The sequence below is a fragment of the Rattus norvegicus genome, chromosome X (genome assembly GCF_021556685.1).
Source record: "Rattus norvegicus strain SHRSP/BbbUtx chromosome X, alternate assembly SHRSP_T2T, whole genome shotgun sequence".
NCBI lineage: Eukaryota > Metazoa > Chordata > Mammalia > Rodentia > Muridae > Rattus > Rattus norvegicus.
This window is the reverse complement of record NC_141554.1, coordinates 108,002,783-108,018,638: the sequence shown is the minus strand read 5'-3', so window position 1 is coordinate 108,018,638 and position 15,856 is coordinate 108,002,783. Positions and strand designations below refer to the sequence as shown.

The 15,856-nt window shown below is 43.1% G+C and overlaps 1 non-coding gene and 1 pseudogene across 1 annotated transcript; one reads left to right on the top strand and one right to left on the bottom strand.

Moving 5' to 3' along the window:
• Positions 1-2,666: 2,666 nt before the first annotated feature.
• Positions 2,667-4,197, bottom strand: Parl-ps3 (presenilin associated, rhomboid-like, pseudogene 3; annotated as a pseudogene).
• On the top strand, positions 3,977-4,045 carry Trnaa-ugc1 (transfer RNA alanine (anticodon UGC) 1). The gene has a single exon. It is a non-coding gene; the product is annotated as a tRNA-Val (tRNA).
• Positions 4,198-15,856: the final 11,659 nt, after the last annotated feature.

Genomic DNA, 15,856 nt, shown 5'->3' with positions numbered 1-15,856 from the left:
CCATCCAATAAGACAAGATAGAAGCAAAGAAGTGCAGGCCGACAGAAGCCGGATGTAGATCGCTCCTGAGAGAAACAACCAGAATACAGCAAATACAGAGGCGAATGCCAGCACCAAACCACTGAACTGAGAATAGGACCCCCATTGAAGGAGTCGGGGGGGACTGGAAGAGCTTGAAGGGGCTCGTGACCCCATATGTACAAACAATGCCAAGCAACCAGAGCTTCCAGGGACTAAGCCACTGCCTAAAGACTATACATGGAATGACCCAGGACCCTGACCTCATAGGTAGCAATGAATATCCTAGTAAGAGCACCAGTGGAACGGGAAGCCCTGGGTCCTGCTAAGACTGAACCCCCAGTGAACTAGACTGTTGGGGTGAGGTGGCAGTGGGGGGAGGTTGGGGAGGGGAACACCCATAAGGAAGGGGGGGAGGGATTAGGGGGATGTTTGCCCGGAAATCGGGAAAGGGAATAACACTCGAAATGTATATGAGAAATACTCAAGTTGGAGTTAGGGATTTAGTTCAGTGGTACAGCGCTTGCCTAGCAAGCACAAGGCCCTGGGTTCGGTCCCCAGCCCTGAAAAAAAGAAAAAAGAAGAAGAAGAAAAAAGAAATACTCAAGTTAATAAAATATATATATAGCAGACAAAAAATAAAGAAATAATTTTCATGTTAAAAAAGTGGGGTAGACACTGAACTGAGAATAGGTCCCCTGTTGAAGGAATCAGAGAAAGAACTGGAAGAGCTTGAAGGGGCTCGAGACCCCAAAAGTACAACAATGCCAAGCAACCAGAGCTTCCAGGGACTAAGCCACTACCTAAAGACTGTACATGGACTGACCCTGGACTCTGACCCCATATGTAGCAATGAATATCCTAGTAAGAGCACCAGTGGAAGGGGAAGCCCTGGGTCCTGCTAAGACTGAACCCCCAGTGAACTAGTCTATGGGGGGAGGGCAGCAATGGGGGGAGGGTTGGGAGGGGAACACCCATAAGGAAGGGGAGGGGGGAGGGGAATGTTTGCCCGGAAACCGGGAAAGGGAATAACATTCGAAATGTATATAAGAAATACCCAAGTTAATAAAAAAAAATATTGGGATTAAAAAAAAAAGTGGGGTAGAGAGCTAAACAAAGAATTCTCAGTTTACGAATATCAAATGGCTGAGAAGCACCTAAAGAAATGTTTAAAATCCTTAGTCATCAGGGAATTGCAAATCAAAATAACCCTGAGATCCACCTCACATCAGTCAGAATAGCTAAGATCAAAAACTCAGGTAACAGCAGATGCTGGCAAGAATGTGGAGAAAAAGGAACATTCCTCCATTGTTGGTGGGATTGCAAACTGGTTCAACCACTCTGGAAATCAGTCTGGAGGTTCCTCAGAAAATTGGACATGAAAGTACTTGAGGGCCCAGCTATAACTCTCTGGGGCACATACCAAAAAGATTCTCCAACATACAACAAAAACACATGCTCCATTATGTTCATAGCAGACTTATTTATAATAGCCAGAAGCTGGAAAGAACCCAGATGCCCTTCAACAGAGGAATGAATACAGAAAATGTGTTACATCTACACAATGGAGTACTACTCAGCTATCAAAAACAGTGACTTCATGAAATATATAGGCAAATGATAGAAGTAGAAAGTATCATCCTGGGGCTGGGGATTTAGCTCAGTGGTAGAGCGCTTACCTAGGAAGCGCAAGGCCCTGGGTTCGGTCCCCAGCTCCAAAAAAAAAAAAAAAAAAAAAAGAAAGTATCATCCTGATTGAGGTAATCCAATCACAGAAAAGCACACATGGTATGAAGTCGCTGATACGTGGATTTTAGCCCAAAAGCTCAAATTACCCAAAATACAATCCACACACCACATGAAAATCAGAAAGAAGGATGACCAAAGTGCGGATGATTGACTCCTTCTTAAAAGGGGGAACAAAAATATTCATAGGAGGGGAGGTGGAGGCAAAGTTTATAGCAGAGATTGAAGGAATGGCCATTCACACCCGACCCCACATGTGGCCCATATATATACAGCCACCAAAACTAGTTAAGATGGATGAAGCAAAGAAGTGCAGGCCGACAGGAACCGGAGAGAGATGTCTCTTGAGAGACACAACCAGAACATGTCAAATACAGAGGTGAATGCTAGCAGCAAACCATTGAACTGAGAAGAGAGATACCCGTGGGAGGAATTAGAGAAAGGATTGAAAGCGCTAAAGGGGCTTGCAACCCCATAAGAACAACAATGCCAACCAACCAGAGCTACCAGGGACTAAACCACTACCCAAAGACTATACACAGACTGACCCAAGGCTCCAAATGCATATGTAGCACAGAATAGACTTGTTGGGTCACCAGTGGAAGGGGAAGCTCTTGGTCCTGCGAAGGTTGGACCCCCAGTGCAGGGGAACATCGGAGGAGTCGTAAGCTGTCTGGAAGGGAGGGAAACACCCTTATGGGGAAGGGGAGAGGAAGGGGGACGAGGGAGGGTATAGGGTGGTTAAGGACAGAAAACCCCGGGGGCTGGGGATTTAGCTCAGTGGTAGAGCGCTTACCTAGGAAGCGCAAGGCCCTGGGTTCGGTCCTCAGCTCCGAAAAAAAGAACCAAAAAAAAAAAAAAAACTTAAGGACAGAAAACCCCGCAAGGGGAAAATTTGAAATTTAAATAAAGAAATATAACCTATAAAAAATTATCCAGCCCTGAAACATCACTGCTGGTTCCAAGAAAATGATTACTTTTAAGGCATTGCCTGCTATTAAAGCAAAAACGCGGAGGAAGATGACAAGGGTCCTCCAGTCTGGAATCGTGGTGCAGATTGCAGCCAGAATTGCCATGATTGATCCTGAAGCACCAAGGGAAGGTCCTTATTTTAATGTGGCAACTTTACACACATAACTGACAAAATTCAAAATGATACATGAAGACATGAAAATTGGTACAACCTATTATTGACCCAAAATGTTCTCTATGCTGGATGAGAAGCTGCACAAAACAGACATATTTTTGCCGTGAGGAATAAGGAGAAATTGTGGACAGAAATATTGGAGACCAAAGGACTTCTGAGGCTGGGTTGTGTGTACAGAATATGTGCATGGTCAGATGCAGGGAATGCAGGGTGTCCATAAGCAGAATAAGAGAGATGTGGTGATTAGGATGCCTGTCACCCGCTTCTGGCCAACACCTAGACTATTACACCACTTGTGAATCTTCTTTCTGATGTCTACTTTCTGTTGTGGGCATATGCTGTCCAACCATTAACTTTTATGTCATCAACATTAATCTGTACCCTGGATTTCAGTGATTCAAATAGCTAAATATAGCTGATTCACATGCACAGCCTGTGACCTCTATAGTGGAATTAAAGCCTTCTGTCGAGTTGATATAAGCTAGACATAAGATTAAAAAAAAACTGTTTCCATCAGAGGCTGGATCAAGATACTTCTCTTGTATGCTTCTTCACTTGACCCTGTGTTTGATCTTCAAGGTTCTTTCTTCCTCAGAACATTTGTAAATGTACAATGTTGCCTAAGATAAAATTTATACCCGGATTTGGTCAGGCGCAGAGCCTGGGTCTGAGAGAGTTCCTGGTAGGCTCCATAGAAGGGAGGCCCAGAAGACTAAAGGCAACCGTAGACTCGCTGTACCCAACCTCAGAATGCCATCTACCCAATCCCTGCTTCAATATTGCCTGATGTTCCTAATCCTTCAGAAGCACATTCTAATGAATTTAGCACAATAGTCTCAAGTGATGTAGGTCTGCCATGTTTTGCAGAGCACAAAATTTGTTGTGGTTCTTGATCTTGTTTTGTTTGCATTGGAAATCGATTCTTTTCCCATAGAAGTGATGACATAAAAATTGTCGATAATGATATGCAAATATGTGATATAAATATCTTCAGGCACCATAAAAAGTAGCTTGAGTCTCTGTCACTTCATATAGGCTGGAAAGAGGTCTGGAGTGAGGCTTTGAGTTGTAGCTCAGTGGTAGAGCGCATACCTTACACGTATGTTGTCCCGGGTTCGATTCCCGGCCTCTCCAAGCTTTTTGTTTTTTTTCTCTTCAGGATCAGTTTCTAGACAGGATCTAGAAGACGTGTCGGTAAAGACCTCCGTAGTCTGGGCCGTATGGTCAAAGTGCTCATCTATAACCGTGACAACAATATTCCACTCTAACCTTGAAGACGTTCCCATGGAGACCTCTTAGTCTGGGGAGTACAGCGTGGTCATCGCTCTGGGATTATGTTTCCTCACAGCTTCTGCCTTCATGCTGCTGGCAGTTTCCTAGTGGGTATGCTTTCTCGGGTGAACGACGTCAAGGAAGAATGACTTCTGCTTTGAGAGAAATAAGGGAGGATACTGTGTAGGAGAAAAGTCTGTTTCAGGGACAGGATCAAGACACTTTCTTCTATGTTTCCCCCCTTGACCCTGTGTTTGATCTTCAAGGTTCATTCTTCCTCGGTGCTTTTCCAAACTCACATTTGCTTGCTGAAGAAATAACTTCAACCCTTGTCAGGGAGCCCCAGAGACTGAGTCTCAGACATGTCAGTAACCGAAGCCCACTGGAGGCACCCATTCATGACCACAGCCGCAGCCTCACTCTACCCAAACTCTCAATGCCATCTTCCCAACCTATGCCAGACCGGACATACCCTGCAGTCACTCATTATTATTAATTTGACATGATACTGACAATTCATTGTGGGTCTGCCATGTTTTGAAGAATTATGATTTCTTTTATTTTTAAAAGTTTGAGTTTTAATTTATACAGAAAATAAAACACAGGTACTGTTCAGCTGTACTGTAAATCTGAGTTAAATTTGAAGCAAGCCTAGATATCAAAACATTACATAAATATTTGTGTTGATAGAATACTCATATTAATATCTCTACTTATCCGATCAGGTGTAGATGTTAAAAGTTACGAACTCTAACACCTAGTGTTAGGTCAAATAAAATGCTTGCATACAAGTTTATACACCGATAAAGGGCTGTGTGTAGAACACATACATTCTCACTGAGGAACCATTTCACACTCGAGGGAATGAACATTACCTTTTTATGTATAAAATGAGACATAGATAAGGTACATAAAAGAGTCATAAAGTATGTCGGTGACCGGGAGGGAGAATCCTGTTCACTCTGGTGTTAAAGTTACACAGGGAGGGTGGAAATGTAGCTCAGTTTTAGAACATTTGTGTAGAATATACAAGGTCCTGTGACTTACACCCAGTATGGACCACAAAGGATCACACAGAGGGAGGCACTCAGAGCAAAGGAAGGCAAGAGACCCTTAGGCGAGCCAGTATACCCTGAGTCCAGAAAAATAAAGACTTCACAAAACCATGACTAAGCCATTATATAACTATGGGGAGTAACCAGAAACAGGGAAAGGCCCAAAACTCATTTCTTCATGTCAGTGGGGGATAGAGTGAGGGGGTGGATTTTTAAGGTAATTGGTAAGTTTGAAGTGAGCAGGTCTGAAGCTGGAGAGCGTTCCTTGCATTGGCCTAACCTTTTTGTACCTGTTGTCATTTTTCTATAAACGTTTTTCTAATTTGTTTTTTTAAAAAAAGACTTCTTTTTCTTAATACTATTACTTTGTTTTTGTTGAGTATATTTTCTTTTTTCATAAAAGAAATCCCATAGCAGCACTTGATTTGAAATTATTAATTGCAGGCAGTGAAGAGATGCAGATGCCGGCATGTTGTGAAAGTGTTCCAGCTCCCTGTAGCTGTAGCCATGTTGCTTGAGTCTCCCTAGGTTTATATGGACTGTGATGGAAGGACTGGTACCCTTGACGATGTAGCTCAGCGGTAGAGCAACTGCCTTGCGTGTAAGCGGTCCTGGGTTCGATTCCCAGCATCTCGGGGTCCTTTTTGTGTTCTGGTTTTGTTTCTTCACAAGATATCCAGGCTTTAATTTTTTGCTGGGAGAGCATATATGCATAGGTAATTACTGGTTAAAGCGTTCATCTAGGACCATAAGGACAATGGTCATCAATAACCCAGTTATTTCCCTGAGGTTTTAATAGTCTGGTGAGTACAGTGTGGATGTGCCTCCAGGATTGTTTTGTTCTGAGCTTGAGTGAATCTCTGCTTTCAAGCTGGTGGCAGTTTCCCTAGTGGGTGGCTTTCTCAGGTGACAGATAGCAAGGGTCAATGAGTTCTGCTTGGAGAGAAAAGAAGGGAGGATTGGGTGGAAGGTTCCTAGTTACTGAACAGAGAACTGGAGCGTTGTGGTTGCCATGGAAACCAACGTCCTTGTGGACTCCGTTAAAATGTCTACTTAGGTGATGTAGTGATGGGAGCATTCTCTGTAGCCAAGCTTATGTGTTCCTAGAGGTGAGCACTTGAATTTCTCTGAGGGAGGGAAGACAGATGCAACTATCCTTGACCCGAGTATCTATGTATGTATATATGTATGTACACACACACACACGCGCACACACACACACACACACACACACACACACACACACAACTACAGTATAATATATGAGCGGGAACGTCTGTCAGAGGAGAGGCGTTCTCACATGCCTACAGGAATCTCAGAGCCCTGTAGGATAATATAGTCCCTCAGAAGAATTTGAAGGGAACTACTTTCTCCTACAGTTCTGTTTAAGTTTCCACAACTTTCCTAATGGAGCCATTAGGCAGGAAACAAACATTTAAAACTAGAGCACGTCAGGAACACTTCATTTTCAAAACCAATTCTCAGAAGGTGAGCAGCGATTCCTTCTACCATTTCAAGGGGCTTTGTTTGAGAAAGTTCCGGGGAAACATAATGGGAAACTTTGTTCTTTACTGGCCACATACATTCATCAATAAGTGTAATTTAAGTCTTAGAGAAAGAGCTAGAGTTATCAGTTACAGTAACATAAGACACTAAGGACATTAGCGAACCAGCCATATGTGGATATCAGAGAACAATCCTTGGGAGATGATTCTCTCCTTTCTCCAGAGCAACAAATGCTTTACCAGCCAAACCACGATGACACTCCAGTAAGTCCTACTCTCAGATGTGCTGATTGTACTTTCCATTATGTTTCCTGAGCATCTGCTGTCCGAGGAACCAGGCACCACGGCAGAGGTCTTAACCCCCAAACCTAGGACACTGCGACGAGACGAGCGTACATGTGTAGCAGTCTGGTCTATACAGTGTCTGGAGCCATTTGCCACCTCTCTGAAGCAGAGGGAACAAAAGAGGGATAAAGTCTGCCTGGCAGGCAGAGAAAAGGCAGGTCAGGGTCTCCTGGACTGCTGAGACATGGAAAGATAAGGGGAGGTGAACTTGAGGCTCAAGGCTAGGGGCTACCATTAAAGAAATCAGCCGCCCATGTATTTGTGAGAATGTGTCTGGACTCTGTGTGTTCCTTTGATATTTGTGTCTTTTGCTTCTTTGAGATGGTGGGTGTGGTGTACTCCACACTTGCAGGACCTCACTATATAACCAACGAAGACATTGAAGTCCTGACTCTCCTCCATCTGATTCCCAATGCTGGGATTTGGGGCTTATCCCAGCATGCCTAGGTCCTTGTTTATCTTGACAATGTAGCACACTCTCTCACTACTGTAGGTTCATAATCTGTTTTCACATCAAGTAGCATTGTTTCTACATTTCCTTCATGATATAATTTGGGCCCTTTTTATTTCTATAAAAATGGTTAATCAGCGTGCTAATTTGCTTTCCAATTTCTTCTAAGAAGTTGTAGGATTTGCATGGGAAAACAGAGTGCATCTATCTTAATGCTGAAGTCATGGAAATCATAACCATAGTGGCTTGGTGGTGCTCTGTTGGAGGGGAGGAACTTTTAGCAGGGAGTACCGAGCTGGAGCAAGTACATCACTTGGGTGAGCGTTGGCATTTATAGCCTCAATGCACTGGTGTTCTCTGTGCTTCTTGAGTGTGGATGCAAATGTGCTCAGTCGTGTTCCTGCTCTTGCTCACACACCGGCCTCCTTCCTTGTCCTCCCTACTTTAAAATGTCTATTCCTACCAAACAGAGTGCAAGACAATTGCTTCCCTGTTAGTTTGTGTCCACTGCACCATTTTATCACTGCAACAGAAGAAGTATTAATACAGTGCATGTGAGCACAAATAGCTCAATTATGCCAGGCATGGCGGCACAGGCCATTAAGACCTCAGCGGATGGGAGGCAGAAACACTTGCATCTCTAGGACTTCAACCAGGCCTGTCAGAACCGCACAGGAGACTTTGTCTCAAAACAATAGTAGGAATACTCCAGCCTCAGACTATAAACTGCCTGTTTTCGTCAATGTTCACATTCTCCACAATCTTAATTTGTATTCTCATTGGTGTCCAAGATCTACTAGCCTCACATGGAGTCAGTCAGTCATCACTCATGTTCCATGTCCATATTGAAATTGTTACCTTGTATCACAATGGAGTTCTCTACGACTTCCTATGGGATTGCCCTTGAGGTTACATTATGCAGGTCTTTTCATTGTTGAATTAATTATTTCCCCACACTTGATTTTGCATTCAGAGAAGCATGTTAATTGCATCCACCATCTTTAATCACTTCTCATATCTTTTTCTTATCTTTCTTGTATTTGATGCTCTGTTGCATGACTCGAACGTAGGCATGAATGGCTAACATTTTCCTAGTGAATTTAGACCTGCATTACTGTTTGCTCAAACACTTTTATTGCACTTTGATTTTAGTTTTCCCTATAACATTAACATAACTCCCCCCTGATTTCTACTTATACTTAGGTACACGTGCTTGTATTTAAGTGTTCAAGATATTATTTGTATGCCTTTAAATAAGGTATATGTCTTGTAAAGGATTAGTTTTATATTCTATTTCAATAGGTAATAAGATTGTCTTGTTTCTAATAAGTTATGTCTATTTATATTCTTTACATATATGTATATGTTTGCTTAACATGTCAATGCCAGAGGGCAACTTTCAGGAGTGTTCCTCTGCTTAGGTCATGTGGGTCCTGGGGATACATTGTAGGCCATCAGATGCAGTGCCAGGCACCATCGTACCAGGTACCCCACATACATTATAATATGATCCATATATATTGGCATTTGGGTTCAGATCTCTCCCTGTGTTTCTAAGTTCATAATTCATACCCATAGTTACAGAAAATCTTCTACTGGGCTGTGAATATCACTGTACTAATTTTTGGGTCTTGAGAATGAACTAGGGTCTAACCCATGCAAAACCTACGCTCTGACACTGAGAAATTTCCCCCAGACACAGGAAATCTACTTTGTTGGCCATTTGTTTTGAAGTAGTATATAGTGCAACACTCATCATTTGCAGTTGCTTTTTAATTGACTTCTTTTTGTGTGGGGGATATCAGACCCCAGACCTTCCAAATGTCTGCCAAGTGGTGTCTCTACCGCCAACTTTCATTCCCACCCAAATATTAACTCTTAGAGTAGTTACTGCATTTACTGATTGATTGATTGATCCATCTATTCATTTATTTATTCATTTTGTTATCTATCTATATATTTATCTATCTATCTATTTATTTTAGTGTGGACAGTGTGTACATATGCCAGAGCACATGGCTAGAGGTCAGAGAAAAGGCGACAACTTGAGGGAGTCAGAGCTCTACTTCCCTCTTGTGGTTTTAGTTATTACACCCAGGCCTTTGACATAAGTTTGACTGCTGCCTGGGCCGTGTTGCTGTCTCCAGTATTACATTCTTAGTAAACGTAGTGTCTTGACTAGGAACAGTCTTATTTCCTAATACTGAGATATGAGGTGGTAGAAATGCGGAGTGCACATAAAATAATGCATACAAATGCACACATACTAAAGTTCCGAAATCATGTTAAATAATAATCGTGAAATTGAGAATCACATACTTGGTACAATAGTGAAGTAGGGCATTGCCTACCAGTGTGATTTCAAGATAAGTGTGATTGAGGAAACTCACAATCCCAGGACTTGGGAGAGAGAGACTGAACTGTTGCAAGTTTGAGGTCAGTCTGCATAATGAGTTCTAGAGCACTTAGGGCTACAGAGTAAGACCCTATCTCAAAATAATATATAGAAGTGTGATTTCAGCTTTCAATGCAATGCATATGATGAACACATTTCATATATATATATATATATCACCTATAAAAACATATATAAATATAGGTATCACATAGATGCACACATGTAGATCCTGGCTTCTGCCTCTACTGAGATATATGGAACTCCCTTTTATCATATAAATACTTGATAACTAAATGAATCCATTGTTTTAAATGGGCACCGTGATAACACCTGGATGGTCTTTAGCAAATGGCCATTGTGTTGCCCTATTGACAGTGTCTGAGGCATATACTATACCAAATATACGTTCCTGACATGAGCATCACTTTGCTCACGATCATGAAAGCCTGCACCTAACTAGTTTCCTAAACAGTTCCTGTACTCTAGGATTATCCGTTCCACAATGTATTTCAAATCAAAATGCTGGCTATAGAGACACATGAAATTATAGGCACATGTCTTGGAGATGGTGACTGGGTGGGACCATTTGTCTTCCAGTCATTTTTCAGGTTTGTGAGAGATGTTTGCTCAAATGAGTAAATCAGAAAGTAATAGATTAAGTCTCCTAATGAATACTTGTGGCCTTCACCTGAATGTCAACATCTACATGCAATGAACACACACAAACACACACACACACACACACACACACTCACGCACACACACATGAAAACATGCACAGGCTCACACAGTGCAAATAAACATTTACAAAAATTCATTTGTGCACTTTGGCACATGTGTGCCCACACATTTTCTCTCCCCCCCATTAATATGCAGATGCATTACACACACAAACACACGTACTCACACACACACACTCACACACAATCACAAGCACACACACACACACTCAGAAGGCTATGTGCACATGCACACACAGGTGAACACACATAAAAACAAAGTATAAACTGTCCTGAACAGAATGATTCTAGTTTTGCCGTGAAAGAATAATTGTAAAACAGTTCACACACACACACACACACACACACACACACACACACACACACACACACACGGTTGCTCTGCAGAGCCACAGGGGAGCATAATACAGCACAATGCAAATGATGGACAGAGAATGATGTTGTCTGACAGGGAGGGATAAGGGTAGCCCTACCATAGCCTTCTGGAGAGGGGTTGGAATGTTTCAAAAAGCAACTAAAAGCGACAGAACAAAATCCAAGCATGAATACTATATTCTATACAAATCACCCCTGTATATATACATTTTGACCTGCACATTTACACTAAGCAGAGGTGAAATGAGTTGTTGAGCACTAGCTTTGCGGTCATTCATAAAGGGAACTTTACTAGGACACCTGTGAAACTCACAAAGGCAGGAGAAGCCATTCACTGGGGGATATTTGCTACTCTGTAAAACATCAGACTTGTCATGAATATTTAAGAATATAGATTTGCTTCCACCCCGTGGCTGTAATGGGAACTGCATCTGTGCGAGTCTGGCCAGATGGAGGGGGAGAACACAGGCTGGGAATCTGAGATTGGAACCCAATCCTGGTCTGAGCTGAATATAAAGAATAGACACGAGGGAGCGACAGAAGCTTGTATGAGTCTAAATATGAACGCACACATGCATGCACACACAGAGCTCCTAGGGGTAAGCCCACATTTCCATGTAATTAATTTGCTCCATGGAAGTGACCACAATCTACACAGTCAGTGTGTATAGAAGATATATACACAAACATCCTCTATCAAGTGTGTGTGTGTGTGTGTGTTTGTGTGTGCCACACATCCTGCCACACATCCCTATATAAGTTGATTCACATTGATCCTTAACAGCACATCCATCCTTTATCTGTGTGATAAAGTCACTGTCTCACATAGGAAATACGGAACAGTAATGTGTCTGATATCCCAAGATGCTTCATCCCATGGCACCACAGCTCCACAGAAGGAAGGGAAGAGAGAAGGAACTGACTTACCTATCATGTCCCAATTGCTCTGGTAACATGCTGTCAGGACTGATTCCACGTGACTCTTGTTATGGTCTGGAGCTGGTGTGGATGGCGAGTCCACAGATTTCTCTCATGTTACCGTAGGAGACAGAGTAATAAGAAGGCGTGCACAAGGAAGAGACAGTGGAAGCACACGAGGTACAGGGATGGCGAAGCCTGTCTACATTCAGTCAAATGGAGGCTGTGCCCTTGCCTCATCTCTCTTCATCTCACAGACTCTTCCCACACACGTGCAAGCACACACGCCCCAACATACAGACACTTATTTAAATGTACAGATGTGCAGTAATAGCTGTACTGATTTTTTGTGCACACATGGGCGTGTGTGCCTGAGTGAGTGTGTGCTTGTGTGAGTGTGTGCTAGCATGAGTACATGCATGCAAGTGCTCTAGTACAAGTGTGTAGGTCAGAGGATGATATTACGTTCTCTCCTCCAACGTTCTTTAGAGGCAGGGTATCTCTTCTTTCTGCTGCTGTAGTATACTGTATATAACGTGTATTCCAGGCTAACTGGAATACAGATTTTACCCAATACTTTTTAAATTTTTATTGGTTACTTTATTTGTTTACATTTCAAATATTATTTCCCTTACAGGTTTCACCTCTGGAAACCCCCTATCTTATGACCTCATTCTTCCTTCTATGAGGGTGCTCTGCAACCACTCCCTCTTACTGTCCTGGAATTCCACTATGCTGGGGCATCAAGCCTCCTCAGGGCCAACAGCCTCTCCTCTCACTGATGCCAGATAAGGCCATGCTATTTTACATATGTGGCTGGAGCCATGGGTCATTCCATGTGTGCTCTGTTTGGCAGATTAGTCCCTGGAGCTTTGGGGTTCTGGGTGGTTGACATTTTTGTTCTTCTTGGACCATTGAAAACCCCTTCATCTCCTTCAGTCCTTTCTCTAACTCCTCCATTCGAGACCCTGCGCTCAGTCTGATGGCTGGCTGCAAGCATCCTCATCTGTATCAGTAAGGCTCTGACAGATCTTCTTAGAAAGAGCTATATCAGGATCTTGTCAGAAAGCATTTTTTGGCATTAGCAATAGCGTCTGGATTTGCTGTCTGCATAGGGAATGGATTCTTAGGTGGAGCAGTCTCTGGAATGGCCTTTCCTTCAGTCTCTGCTCCACTCTTTGTACCTGTATTTCCTTTAGACAGGAGCAATTCTGGGTTAAAATTTTTGAGAAGGGTGTGTGGTCCCATCCCTCAACCAGGAACCTTGCCTAACCTATGGAAATGGTCTCTACAGGTTCTCTCTCCCCTTTGTTTAGTATTTCAGCTAATTTCATCCCCTTTGGGTCCTGGGAGTCTCTTGCTCTCCTGCCATGTGAGACTTTATGGTGGCTGTCCCCAGATCCCCTGTCCTCCATTTCTCCACACTTCTGTTCAATTTCCTAACCCTCTATATATCTATCCAGTCTCCTTTCTAACCTGATCCCTCCCCTTTTTTCCTCGCCCCTCCTGCTTTCTTCCCAAGTCCCTCCCACAGTGTCCCTCCCATCAATATTTTGTTCCCCTTTCTACGTACGACTGAAGCATCCACACTTTGGTCTTCTGTCTTCTTGAGCTTCATGTGGTCTGCAAGTTATATCGTAGGTATTCTGAGCTTTTTTCCTAATGTACACTTATCAGTGAGTACATACCATGTATGTTCTTTTAGGACTGGGACACAGGAACCACAGGGCAGCCAGGGACAGGATCTTTCTGGTTTCCATCTGTGTCCAGGAGCTGACCCTATGTCACAACTATGCACAACTCAATCCCACCCGGAGAGAGCTGGTGTCTCACAAGTGCTGACACATCTAAGATCACAGGCTCACAGGCTCACATCAGAGACAAGCTCCAGTCAGAAACAGCAAGTCCGAATAACACCAGAGATAGCCAGATGGCGAGCGGTGAGCACAAGATCATAAGTAACAGAAATCAAGCCTACATGGCATCGTTAGAACCCAGTTCTCCCACCACAGCAAGCCCTGGATAACCTAACACACCAGAAAAGCAAGAGTCTGATTTAAAATCATATCTCATGATGATAAAGGACTTTAAGAGGGACATAAATAACCCCTTTTAATAAATACAAGAGAAGCTCAAAGAGTCTTATGGAAGAGATGGAAGAAAGACTATGGGACATGAAGAGGCTTTCTTAAGCTAAGATTGATAAGGGAATGCATTGTTTAATTGACAAGGATGATGGACTGGGTGTTCAGTGTATCTTATACTTTTAATTACAGAATGGCGATAGCTGTGTTCAATTTATATTTGAGAGGAAGTTCTCTTTTCAATTAGACAGAAAGAGTGAGATGTGGATTGTTGTCTACATGCAGGTGAAGGAAAGCACAAGATAAGGCAAGGCCTGTGATTGGGCAGTGACAAAGTAAGGCGGACACAGAGTTTTGGAGAGAGGAGCGACAGAGAGGAGAGTGGAGAAGATGAACCAAGATGGATGCAGAGAAGGACAACCTAGATCTGTGTGACCTTAAAGGGCCACAGGTTGTTATGATGGGCTTTTATAGGACATTTGTCCTATAGGTGGGCAGTGTATATCGATGTTAATTGGTTAACTATTTCTTGTGTGGAGGATTTGCGGGGTGAGAATTTACTCATGTGAATCTGATTGACAAATTACAAGCTTATCGAGTTTTGATTTTACTGGGATACTGGGAATTGTCACTATAACCACAGGGGGCAGATGCTGGGACTGTGAACAGAGTTCACAGCAGACAGTCACAAGAGGGCGGCTGCTGCTGATATTGCAAACTCAGCTAGTCTGATTGAGGTGTTCTGCTGATTAAGATTAAAATACCTTACAGATGCCATGTGGCCCACCCCTACAGACCATAGTGTGGGTTTATGAACTCTCTTTCTTTAAAAAATTACTTACCACAACAGCAAACCCTAAGGGGCCCTCAATGGCGTATGCACCATTTTATACATAAACATCAATATACATGTTTACTCTGTTCTAATTTTATGCTTCTAATAGCTAACGATGAACATTTTATATGTGATTTAATTCTGATGTTTGAATGAGCTGCATTAATTTAGACCTTGTGAAGGACAAGGAAATTCAAAATTAATTTTTAATGCATCAGTCAGCCATTTTTTTAAAATGTGTAATTCCATGCATTTGTCCCTTTTTATTGTTCTTGCAGATATATTTAGTGTAAGGAATCACACACACAGACACACACACACACACACACACACACACACACACACACACATTTAATATATCTGGGAATAAACTTTTAGTAGAGATCATGCATGTGGGAACTAAATGTCAAAAGTTTTCAATGATCTTCCTGGTTGCGGCTGCCATGGAGAGCTCGTAATCAAAACCCCCGAGCAAACTTGAGCCTCGGGACCACAGGTAAGACAAACCTTCCTGCTCCAAGAGACCTGCCTGGTGAACTCAGGACACACAGAGGCAAAATTCCGCTAGGACCGACACTTCCGGTATTTAGCGGGAATCCCAAACCCGTGGATCCCCGCCCGCAGCAGCTCTCTGCTCCCAAACCCCGTGGGAGAGAGACCTCACCGCCTGGAAAGGTGGGCACTCCTGAGACTGCAGAGCGGAAGAGACCACCAACACTGCCCACCCCTGCCCACATCCCTGGCCCAAGAGGAAACTGTATACAGCTTCTGGGTTCCCATAGAGGACGGCCCAGGAGCAGCAGGTCCGCTGCATCTGAGACACCGCCTGAACCTGAAGGGAACGACCAGATAAAGAGTTCTCTGCACCCAAATCCCGTGGGAGGGAGAGCTAAACCTTCAGAGAGGCAGACACACCTGGGAAACCAGAAAAGACTGCACTCTGCCCACATCTCTGACTCCAGAGGAA